At 47.5% G+C, this 12,446-nt stretch overlaps 1 long non-coding RNA gene across 1 annotated transcript; it reads left to right on the top strand.

Annotated features, from left to right (window-relative positions):
• Window positions 1-407: 407 nt before the first annotated feature.
• On the top strand, window positions 408-4,596 carry LOC122482481. The gene is made up of 2 exons (XR_006297191.1): window positions 408-676; window positions 4,424-4,596. It is a non-coding gene; the product is annotated as an uncharacterized LOC122482481 (long non-coding RNA).
• The last annotated feature ends 7,850 nt before the right edge of the window (window positions 4,597-12,446 follow it).

Genomic DNA, 12,446 nt, shown 5'->3' with positions numbered 1-12,446 from the left:
ATTTGGTGTGCACGTTTTATAAAGACAGAATGCTCCCCTTAGCTTCAGTGAAATGACTGGTTGGAGTCATTTGGTTGGATAGAAGTTTGGACAGCTGCCCAGGTCAGGAATGGTGAAAAGGAACCACTGCTTTCCTTGGTCTCTTTGCTCTCAGAAGCCAAGATAAATGCCATCCCGACCCTATGCCCACAGCTATCCCTTTTTCTTAGGAAAGGATTTGGCTCCTTCCAGCTCAGTGCCTCTGTACATAAGCTTTTGCTCTGCCTGGGAGATGCTTCTAACCCCTAAGGACCTGCCCTGGTTGTTAGACTATAATCTAAACTGACAACAGACGTTCTGGTTTTTTAAAAAAGTCCTATCATTTCCATCCTTTCCATTCAGCATCTTCCCTCATTGTTCCCTCCCCCAGCCTATCATCCCCCTTCCTAAGTTGATAGTGAGTCTTATTAAGTGGTGCTGTGTCATAAAGTGTTGAGTTGTGTCAGCTGGAAATGGAACATGATTAAGTATATAAAGGAGCCCCAGCCTCGCCTGCCACAACATTATACAACAGAAACCTTGGCAGTGTGCTAACATCTTTTCTTTCTCTCTTTCCTGGGGAGCAGCGAGCCCGCCTCTCACCATGTGGGTCCAGTTGTTGGTCCTGGGCTCAAGTTGGCCAAGTGCAGAGAAGCAAGTAAGTGGGTGGAAGAGTGAGTGTCATGGAAGGTGGCTGGCGGGAGGTGATGTTTTGAGGGTTGGAATAAAATCAGGCATAGGCATGCCTGGTTAGCCACTCTGGCATAATAAGAACTTTCTTATAGGACAGGTGTCTCTTGTGGCTGACTATAGTTTAGACAAACCCATGGCTGTGGCACTTCTTTGTCTTTTTTCTTCCCCTAAAATATTTCACCGAGCCTGGAAGAGTAGAGGGAATTTGAATAGCATGCTCCCGAGACAGCCTTGAGGTCAAATGCAGTTGCCAAAGGTGAATGGGTGCTCAGTGCCCTTGGCAACTCACTCTCCCACTCACCTTCTATGCAGACTCCACTGGAGCCTTCTGTGGGTCTTCTGTGTTCCCTCTGAAAGCACACCGAGTCTGCAGAGCTTTCAGGACTCATCACCTAAAGCCTACCTTGCCCCTGCTCAGTCAGAAGGTGCTGAAGAGGCAGAGTAGAGATATGGCTGAGCCCTTACCAGGGCCCAGGCAGGACATCTGCTGCTGGAAAGTCTGAGCATCTCCTGTGTAATGCAGGGTCCAGGACCTGAGACCTCTTTTCCAGCTCCAGTTGTCCCCGAGCTGGCTGAATGTGGCAGAAATTGATGAGGAGTCCATCCATGGCCCTGGGTAAGGTGGATAGAGCTGGATAAACCTACATACGGGCCTAGCAGAGCCCAGAATATCTCCTGGTGCCAGGGAGCTGAATACCCCATGATCCAACTCCCTACCTGTTTTTTAAAAAATTTTTTTAATGTTTATTTATTTTTGACACAGAGAGAGAGAGAGAGAGAGCTGTCAGCACAGAGCCTGATGCGGGGCTCAAACTCACAGACTGTGAGATCATGACCTGAACCGAAGTCAGACGTTCAGCCAGCTGAGCCACCCAGGCGCCCCCTACCTGTTTTTGATTTGATACCTTTTCTGTCTGATCGCCTTGAACCCCTCTAGTAGAATAGTGTCCTGGGTCGATGTCATGGAGAAGCTGGGAATCTGTAACCACATCACCCTGATTCTGGTGTTTTGGGCCCCAAGCACCCTGGTCTGCTTCTGGACTTTTAAGGGACTTTACTTATGAACTCATTAAAACAGTACCCCTTGATCCAGTGTACCTCCCCTGTGTTTTACAACTATCTCATCTCACGGATGAAACGGAGGCCCAGAGAGCACGATTGCCACAGAGACCTGTGTTTTCCCATCTTCTTTTCTGTTTTCATTTCACACCATCTCTGCTTTGATGTGGAGTTAGGGACTTTGGCCCCAGCAAAGGGTCACACGTGCCCATGAATCTGGGATCTGTGACTGTCCTTCTCCAGGACGTGGGATGGCCTTGTCTCTCTGTGACCTTGAGTAGAGTTTGTGGTACCTGTGAGGCCCCGAATTCCCTCCTGAGCCTCATACCCTTATTTCCAAGATGCCTGCTGGATGTCTCTGCTGCAGATGCATAACTGAATTCTCCTTTTCTTTCATTGCTCACATTTAATCAACACCAAGTGCCAGAGAGTCTGCTGTCTAAATGCCTCTTAAATCAGTCACTGCCTGATTGTCTCCACAGCCACGGATTTCGCTCAGACCCCGGTGGTTTCTCTGGGGGATCATTGCCTCTTCTCTTCCAACCTGTTCTCTCTGCCTTCATCCCACCCTCTCCTTCAATCCACCGTATTGCCTCCAGGGCTGTCTTGCTCAGACACACACGTGATCATGTCACTGCCCTGCTGGAAACTTCCTCCAGGCGCTCTCCGTCATCGTCATCTTTAGGGTGGTGTCCAGGGATCTTTATAATTTGGCTTCAGTCTATCCTTCTGGACTCATCTTCTGCAATTCTGGAAGGCCCTCCGCTGCCTCCCTCTGTCTGCCCCCCCCCTACCTGGCTAACATCACCCCACCCTTGAGACCAGGCTGAGCGTCTCCCTTCTCCGTGAAGCCTCTTCCAACTCTCCCGAGTCAGGGCATCATCCTCTGTATATTGTTTGCATCTCTGTCATTTATCATATTGATTTATAATTATTGGTCCGTCTGTAGCTCTCCCTCACTAAATAGCTGCTTGAATGTAGGAACTAAAGTCCTAACATGATGCTTAGATTGTAGGTGCTCAACAAGCAGTGTGAATAAACGTAAGAAGTTTGCAAGATGGGAGTTAGAAGGTGTGTGTGTGTGTGTGTGTGTGTGTGTGTGTGTGTGTGTGTGCGGGCCCCTGGGGAGCTGAAAGCATCTTGGGTGAGGACAACCTTTGTGTCCCTGCCTTGTCCCCAGTGGCCACATGTCACTGATTTTCAGGGACTCTGCTCATGAAAAAATATTTAGTCCTGTTTTCTCTTTATCTACATAACATTAACAAATCAGGTAAAATCCTTTTCTGGCCTTAGTGTTTTTCTGTTTCTGCTTTAGAGAACTTCATCCCTGTACCTAATAGCCTGCGCAAAGTGGTCCATCCCCCTTCCCTGGAGCCTTCTCTCTCCCAAACCTTTGACATTCATTGCCTCTGTTCCATCTCGTAGAGGTCTATTCATGTCCCTGTATTACGATTTTCGGGTATGAGTGAGGCTCGAAAACGTGGTCGCAGAGCACAGGACCTGTCTGGTTCCCTCTCAGCCACCAGTTGTGCAAGAATGCTGTTCTTTAGTTGCTGGCACTGCTGAGAGAAAAATCCGTGTGTGGTTCCTGACAGTAGAAGCTCACCTCAGCTGCCCTCGGGAATATGGCATTTAGCTAGCTTTTATTTGGCCTGTGATGTTTTGTCCAATCCTAATACATGGCTTTGTGTGTTTAGCTTGTGTACAAAGTTTACTCTCCTAAATGGCTTATACTCTGTCTAGAGGGACGGTGAGTCCTGGACTAGAGTCTGTGAGCAGAGTGTAATATCATTCTTGTGTTTTATTAACCATAATAACCAGAAGTCTCCAGCCACTAATATATCTGCATAGAGGTTTTTCTGAATTTCCAATTATTTTAACATTCAACATAAACTGGACAGAAAATTCATTTCAGTGTAGTTGAGCTTTTTATTCTTTTTAAGCCCAGAGTAAGTCATCTGCTGTGTGAACCGTAAGTCCAGGGGCAGCAAGAGGCTGTCCTCACAGACTTCTCTCTGCCACAAGGAATAGTCTCTGGAGCCATATGGATTGAACAGATTTGGAGGAGTTTCTTTTCCATTTCCCTGCTGCCTTGCCTGTGGACAAACACCCTCAGTCCCCAACTTGGGCCCTGTGACATCTGACAAAATGTTGGAGAGCTCTACTCCCCCATCCCCCCATCCCTCCCCACCGCCCTGCCCAGTGCTCTCCCCTTCCCTCAACTATGGACCTGTTAGGCCAAGTTGTTGCTGGTTCTTTAAGAATTTTATTTTTATATTTTTCTGTCTATTCCTTTAATGGGTGATAAAATTGATTGACTCTCAGGCTGTAGATGACTTCAGAATATTAGTTGGCATGGTATTGATTTTTTTCTCTTTATAAAGCTTTTCTATAAAGTAAGCACCTGACGACTTTAAGTTACAAACTTTGAGTTAAATTATGAACCTTTTAGCTTTGCATTAGAAGTGGTATCTGGAACCTGATTTGCTAGATCAAACCACATTAGTTGTGTTATGTTATTTTCTAAAAACACATTTCAGAGAAATAACTCCAATCTGTGTTGCATTTTATAGAGCAAAATAATTGAATGGCGGCTGTTTGTAATTTTAGCAATCTCTTAACCTTAATCATATTTAATGGCTTTTCTCTTCAGGCTAACAGGAGAGAGAAAAAAGGTTCCAGCTCTGTTATATAACGGCACTACAGTAACGCACTCCGGTCCTTGGCAGCCCTGTAAATTCCTCCTCTCTGAATTGTTGGTTCGGGACAATCATTCAGCAGGGAATTACTTTCTCATCTATGAAATAAATGAGATGTTAAACTAGTTTTCTGCTTCCTGTGGTACAAATGTATCAGCGTGCAGCCCCGTGCAGCGAGGAATCAAATGCCCAGGGCCTCTGATGGTGGCGGCCAGAAGCTTGAGTGGGCTCAGGGCTCTGGGATCAGTGAGTGAGAGTGTGGCCCCTGGGAAGGGCGATGGAATGACATGAGATGTGAAGGGAGGAGGGGCAGAGTGAGTCCCCGAGGTGCTTTGGGTGCACCCCCGGAATTCAGCAGAGCCCAGGAACGCAGCTTGGGAATGTAGGTGGAGAGAAGGGGATGCCTCCGTCCCTGGGGGTCCCTGTGCTGCCATCTGCTTTGCAGGGAGAAAAGGAAGAACTGATTGGCTGCAGGTGACACTCCTTGGGATTTCTTCTTGAGAGCTTAACACACATTTCCACGCAGGCATTTACAAACTGCATAAGACATTGGGGAAAAAATAGGAAAAGATTCTTCCCGTTTTAGGGATGGGAAAGGTGAGAACTTGGGAAGGGAAGGTGATACCACTGAGTTAAAGGTACAGCTGGGAGCACAGTCTGAGGGTCCGAGACCCTGAGTTAGAGGTGGGGGAACACTGCTGCTCCTACAAAGGCAGGGCCTCCAGCCTTGCAGCTGTCTTCTCTCCTCACACTGGGTCTTCCTCTTCATGGTGGCCACCTTCATGACCTCCGTTCCAGGCTTGGAAGACTTGATGGGGTCTGATTTACTTACAGAGGCCTTCTTATCAGGCAGGCTTCCTAATGAGATGCCCCAGGTGCTACAGATTCCCTTTAGAAACAGGGTTTGGGATTCTTGGCTGGGTCCCCACCAGCCCACTTAGATAATGTGTCAGCACTCTTTTGGGGATGGGTGGGGTGGGAGATTGAGTTGTGCCCCCTGCGCATCTCATCAGCCACAAGTTGAGAGGCCTTCTGAAACCATAGCAAGAGGTGTTGTTTTGTTTGCTTTTTATTGAACACCTATTAAGTGCTCTACTTTGTGCCAGGCACCATAAGTCCATTATCTTAACTAATCATTATAGTGAGCCTATGAAGTAGTTATCATGTGCCCATTTTATAGGTGGAAATACTGAGACTCAGAGAATATGATTAACTTGCCACAGTTGACATGTAAAACAGTGATATGGTTGGAATTCAAATCTGTCACACTATGCTTAAGCATCATTTCCTTTGAGAAAACTTTCTTTCCCTTGCAGACTAGCTAGGACCCTCGTCACCACCCTTTCTGCTACTCCTTAATCACTCAGCCATTTCTGTGTTTTCTAGTCCTCTATCAGCTCCAGGAGGGTGAAAATCCTGTCTGTCTTGGTCCCACCCTTGGCAAGTCTTTGGTGAATGTTGAATGAGTGAATTCACGTTGCTGTATACTAAGCCCACCTTTTTCCCAGCTCAGCTTGGAAGAGAATGGGTCTGGTAGAGAGGAAGATCCACAGCTTTGTTTGCTCCTAAGCGTCCTGGCTCCTGTGTGCCTCCACTCGATTCCAAAGCAAGATCTTCGGGTTTTCAGAAGCCCATGTCTTGGACCACGGATGCAGCTGATGCCTCATTCTCAGGCTTACTTTAGCCCGAGACCCAGCTCTGCTGAGAGAACTGCTTTCAGATTGCCAAGGCTTTGTGTGTTGTTACTAATTAGGAAATTGCCTTTGGAATTGAAATATGTTTCACAGACGAATTTACTGAACTCCTCGCCGAGGTGCGATTCTCTCATGCTTGTTGTGAGACAATCCCACTCTGCGGCGACATATGGAGATACCAGCGTTTCTGCAAATTACAAAGTCATCAGCGCTCCAAAATACTCCCAGTGTCTTGGGTGCTTGCAAATAGTTGGGCTGACCGCTGGGGAGCTCTGGGGTCTGGATCCGCCCCTGCAGAGGGGCAGCAGCTGGCTCCCACTGGTTGTTTAACGCCCTCTGATAAGAGTTCTCTGCTTCTGACCCAGGGCTCAGCGAGAAGCCTTCTAGAAATAAATCTGGGAGCATGGTCTGTGGTTCACTTATATACTGAGAGCTGAGTTGAAAGGCACGTTGTCACTGATGCTTATTTAAAATAGTACCATTCTCCTCATTGACTGGGATAATATTTTTTGGCATTGTCAGAGAACAAGACTGTAATGTGTCTAATGTACCTGAAACTTTTTGGCACCATTTCTGGAAAAATCTCCAGTAAGTGGGAAAATGTAGGGCCAAGATAGGGCCAAGAGGTTGTACTAGGTCACGATCAGAAAGAATTTGAGAGCCATTGGCCTGAGACACAGACCCTAGGGAATGTGTAAGTTCAGAAGACCTTTGTGGCTGGTACGTTCAGATCTGTGAGGACAAGCACAGGTACAACGAGATCCATGTGACATTATTACTACCCATGCCAGTGTCATTAGTGTCAGAATTGCTCTATATTCTATGTCATCTGAGTTAATCTTCCCATCAGCTCCTAATCTATGGAGTGAAACAACCTCAGTGAAGTTAAGTAACTACCCAAGGCTACCAGCTGGTATGTGGTTGAAGCAGGTTTTGAACTTTGATCAGACTGCCTCCAAAGCCTATGCTCTTTCCATGGTGTGATGGACCTCAGGGAGCAGCCTGTGGTGGGAACATGATGAGAAGGCCCAGGAGGGGCCCGTGGATGGAAGCAGAGGTTGAGACTGTTGACTGTGGTTACCCAGTTTTTTCTGGGCCTTTCCATCCACTCCTGGCATACTTCATGGCATGCTCCCCTCCGTAAATGTTGGAGTGAATGAATATATATATATATATATATATTCATATATTCATATATTCATATATATTCATATATATATTCACATATATATTCACACACACACATATATATGTATATATGTGTATGTGTATATATATATATATATATATATATATATATGATTATGAACAAAGTGGGTTAACACGAACACTGTCTTTGGAGGCCTCCCATGGGCAGGCAAAAGTAAGCCCAGGTGTTGGATGAGACACACAAATCTCACTGCCCGCTGGAGACCTGGGTGCAGACATTCAATCAGGATTCAGAGGCATCTTGCAATGACTCTTGAAGGAACAGAGGAACTCCATAGTAAGACTGGCAAGAGATCTTTCTTCCTTTTCCCTTCCCTTCCTCCACCCACCACCCTACAAAAGTCCCTGAGGGTTTTGCCTCCTACCTAGCACTAACTGAGGACACAGGGCAGGTGTAGCCAGAGTCATCTCGTTCCCCAAGAGGCAGTCCCCTCCCCTCCCCCCCCACAACCAGGCATTTTCTTGGTTCCAGGGACCACTTTCTGAAGGCATGTGCCACACCCCTCCCTGTGGGTCCTGCTCTCCCACACCTCTAGAACCGGCTCTATTTGGGTGTCAGAGGCCTCACCGGCAGGTACCTGCCCTTCTGCAGCCCTCTTCATTGCCAGTACGCTCCTGGCACCTTTGTCTGGTTATCTGGAAATGTTCCTTGTGTGTGTTTGTGTGCATGTGTATGCATGTGTGTATATTTGTGTCCAGAGCTCCTGTCTGACATCAAAAGGGAAATATTAAAAAAAAGCAATCATTCCTCTCCCTTCCCATCAAATGTACAAATAACTTAGTTATGTGGTGAGGACGACGCCTGACTTCCCATCCCGCCCTCCACCCCCCCACCTAACGAGCTCTTCCTGAGCTTCCTTACCACGATCCTAATTGTTTTTAAATGTCTGTGCTAACCGCTTCATACCGAGAGCATCAATCTGCATGTGGGTAACTGGGAACCACACTGCCGCTCAGGATGAAACATTTTTGCAGTAATTAAAAACATGCTTAAGAAGATTCAGCCCCTCTGTTTATAAGACGAGGCTGGCAAGGGTTAGGGCCGGGCCGAGTTTCCAGTCTGTTTTGGCCCAGTGGGTTGGCAGCTGAGCCCAAGGCATCCCTTGGGGCAACAGAAGGCTGTCTGCCTGTGTAGTTGCTCAGGGTAACTCTCCGTGGCACCCTGCTTCTGAAAGTGGCCTGTAAGCCCCTCCAGGGCAGGAACCGTCTTCTGTCCAGTCGCTCTCCCATCCTCCTCCCTGATGCCTGGTGTGAAGGCCGTGTGGGGTCAGCACACCATCATCGTGGCCTGCCGGACTGCCCTAAGTTGAGCTGCTTTAATATCAGACGACAGTAGACTAGCCCAACTATGCATAAAGCAGGACCTGTGCATTTGAAACCAGGCAGCGGGCAGAGGAGACTCTGGGATGAATGAATGATCGTTTAGAGTTTCCTTGCTCTTCTCTGAGTTCCTGGAACCTCAGGAGGGGAAAGAAGTGGCTTTGTGGAGAGGTTTGTGTTACTCGATTCACCAGGGAGTCCAGTGTCCGTAGGACAGAAACATGGGGAAGCGTAGGGTGTTTGGGGACAGACCGAGGAACATTATGGGGTGAGCGCTCATGGTGATGCTTGAGGACACTTTTTGCACCTGTGGAAGTTTTGATGACTGTTTGCCAGAATGGCTGGGAGAGGCAGGAAGCCTCTACTGGGGGAGAACAGGAGCATTGTGAGGTCCTGGAAGTAGATGGTAGTGTAATAGGATTAGGTCGGGGCAGAGATGGACTGGCGACCGAGCAGGGGTGAGATACGGGATGGTAAGCGTGCTTATAAGTCCTTGAGCCAGTGAGCCCGCAGCATCTTCATCCACATTCTAGTCCCATGAGGCTGCGCTTCGGCTGGGAGTGAAGAACTCCAGCCAGGGATGCTCACACTTCTGGCTAGAAAGAGCTAGAACAGCTTCCGGAGCAGACCGTCTGGCTGGAGGAGCAGTTGGTGCCTGGCATATCCTGTTGCTCCCACCAAGAGCAAGGCCTTTGACACACTGTGGGGCCTGCAAGCCACCCCCAACATCAGCTCCCACCCCGCCAATCTGCTCCTGGCTCCAGCTGTTGCAGCATCTGCTGAGGCCAGGCTAACAGAAAGTAGGATCTGCTTGGGAAAGTTTCTTCCTCTCTGGACCCCAGGCTCAAAATTTCGCCCAGGCACAACTGTTCACCCTGCTCCTCCCCTTATCTGATGGGAGGTGTGTGTGTGTGTGTGTGTGTGTGTGTGTTTGTGTGTGTGTGCATAAAAACCTAGGTAAGTTCTTAGGTTTAGCCTACCATACTCTAACGTTCTGTGGAATTTGGTTATGCACCAGTGTCCAACACAACTTGAACCTTGGTCCTTGTTTAAATTTAAGCTGTGTGAAAACACTGCAACTCCCCCACATCTTAGGCAACCAACCAGTCAATCAATCAATCAATCAGTCAGTCAAACAATAAACAGAATTCACAAAGAGTAGAGCTCTGAAGTCTGTCTATTGCTAGAAGGGATTCTGGTACCCCCTCTCCCCGAAAAGGGAGATGAAGCTAACTCAGAGAGATGCGAATCCAGCATGACTCTTAAGCCATTTTCTTTTCACCAGCTCATTATGCATTAACCTGTAAGACAATATGTTTTAAAGAGAACCACATTCATCACCTCAGAAAAGTCATATTAACATAATTTCTGGGAAAGAACAATGGGGGAGAAATGTTAGTCATTGTTGATGGAACAGGTAAGTTTCAGTAGCATGATCTGTTGAATATTCATACGATATTGTTTTTGACATTTAAGAACTCAATTATCCGATGACTAATCAGTCTTTTACAGTATGTTATTTTTGTGACTAGAACTGAAATAGTGATAAGCCCCAAGAGAGCACAATGTTCAGATGGATTTATTAGTATTTTTCAACCCTGGCTTTCTCGGGCATGCATGTCCAGGGGAATTTAGTACCTGTGACAGTGAGCGGCGGAGGGCCTGGCTGGAGTCAGCAAGTGCATGGAGACCAGATGGTATGTGGATTGATTTTGCTCTGGTGATTTTTTTCTGTTGGTGAGGGGCAGCCAGGCCTGTGATGTGCCCTAATGCTTTGGGCGCAGAATCGTCTCCGCTCCTCCTGGCTGTCACATTCGCTGTAGGTCAGGGGTGAGGGTGCCTGTCCCCATGCTTGGGCATTCGACTATCTGTGTAGCAAGGCAGTTTGATGCTGTAACAGTTGAATGAAGTCTTTTTTTTTGGAAAATGTCAATGATAACTTTCTCTAGAACCAAAGTCTGTAGTGAATGAGATTTCTGCCCATTGTTTTCTACTCCTATTGGGAGGGGTAGTCTAATTCTTCTCCTCTTGAATCTGGGCTGACCTCTGGATTTCTTGATGGGTGAAATGCAGAAGAAATTGCATTCTGGAACTTTCAAGACTAGGTGGGAAGAAACTTTGCAGGTCTTTTCAAACTCTTGTTCTTGGAACCTGGCTACCATGTTGTGAGGAAGCCCAAGCCACTCCAGTGGAGAGGTCCACATGGAGAGGAATCCAGGCCCTTAGATGACAACCCGCCTTGAGCTCTTAAGTGACAGTCATCTTAGAAGTGAATTCTCCAAGGGCTCCTGGGTGGCACAGTCAGTTGAGCATCTGACTCTTGATTTCAGCTCAGGTCATGATCTCACGGTTTGTGGGTTTGAGCCCCCACATTAGGCCCTGCGCTGACAACATGGAGCCTGCTTGGGATTCTCTCCCCCTGTCACTGCTCTTCCCTCCCTCCTTCTCTCTCTCAAAATAAATTGAAAAAAATAGAAAAAAAAAAAAAAGAAGTGAGCCCTTCAGCCCCTATCAAGCCATCCCTGCTGAAGCCACATGGAAAAGACATCAGCCATCCATACCAAGTCCTCCCCCAAATTGTAGGCTTTTGAGCAAAGTCAAGAACTGTTTTTAAGTCACTGTTTGGGAGTGATTTGTCATGTGCCAATAGATAACTGGGACTGTCCCCAACCAGTCAATGGAAATTGTTCATTGAATTTGGAATCAGAAGGCCACGTTCTAACCCTAGGTGCTCTGCGAGAAAGCTCTGTGACTGAACAAATAGTTCTCTTCAGGCAGCCTGGCATAATGAGAGAATTTGTGCCTAAGGTCAAAAAATTCTAAGTTCAAGTCCTTGTTCTGGCACTTATTCATGTAACTTAGGGCAATGCCTGTAGCCATTTTCAGTCTGTTTTCTTGTGTGCTGTGGTGGGCAATTCTCACCTGCAGTGTTGTTCTAACAACCGGCACATGGCAATGCTCAGTGAGTAGTGGCCCTGTGTCCTCAACCACAAAGTGAAGATGCCGGGGTGTTGAGGGCCAGGGGATGTGGCGGGGAGGGGGGGCACTTGCCCTCTGGAATTGGATTAATCTGGGTCCCAACCAAGGCTGCTGTTGGCCCGTATGGCACCTTGGTCTGCAGAAGAGAAAGGCAGGTGCAGCCTGGTGGGTGGTGACAGGCAAGCAGACTGTGCCCTTGTGTGACTAGAAACAGTTGTCCCGTCCCTCAGTTGGGCACACCCCCGTGCCAGGTGCTCATCTTGGTGAGCAGAACACAGGTGGAATTTCATTCTCTCAGCTGAGTGCCTATGGCTACTGGACAACCTGCAAAGCTGTATGAGACCAGACCAGACTTTGTTGGTAACTTTGTGACTTTAAACAAGTATTTATACTCTCAGTTTCCCTATCTGTGGAATGGGCAAACCAATACTTACCTGTCCTACAGAGAGGCCGTGAGAGTTACATGAGCAAATGTGTAAAATGTCCAGTAGGTTTCCTGGCACAAAAGCACGTACATAGGAAATGTTAGATTCCTTTCCCTTCCCACACAAAATAATACTCGAAGCTTGGTTTTTTTTAAGCCTCTTTGCTGCCGCAGGAGTGGGTGAAGGAGGAGAGGAGTTGGCAGCAGTTCCTACTGCCACCGAAGGGCTAGGGGATCAGTAGAAAGAAGGGGACCGTTTACTGGAGTGGTCTGCTCAGTGGGTTTTGGGAAACTCCGCATTCTAATATCCTATAGATCAGTGGCCTGAGAGTTAAGCTTGGGGCTCAACAG

Source organism: Prionailurus bengalensis, chromosome D1, assembly GCF_016509475.1.
Source record: "Prionailurus bengalensis isolate Pbe53 chromosome D1, Fcat_Pben_1.1_paternal_pri, whole genome shotgun sequence".
Lineage (NCBI taxonomy): Eukaryota > Metazoa > Chordata > Mammalia > Carnivora > Felidae > Prionailurus > Prionailurus bengalensis.
The sequence above is the reverse complement of the archived record's forward strand: the minus strand, read 5'-3'. Positions and strand labels throughout refer to the sequence as shown.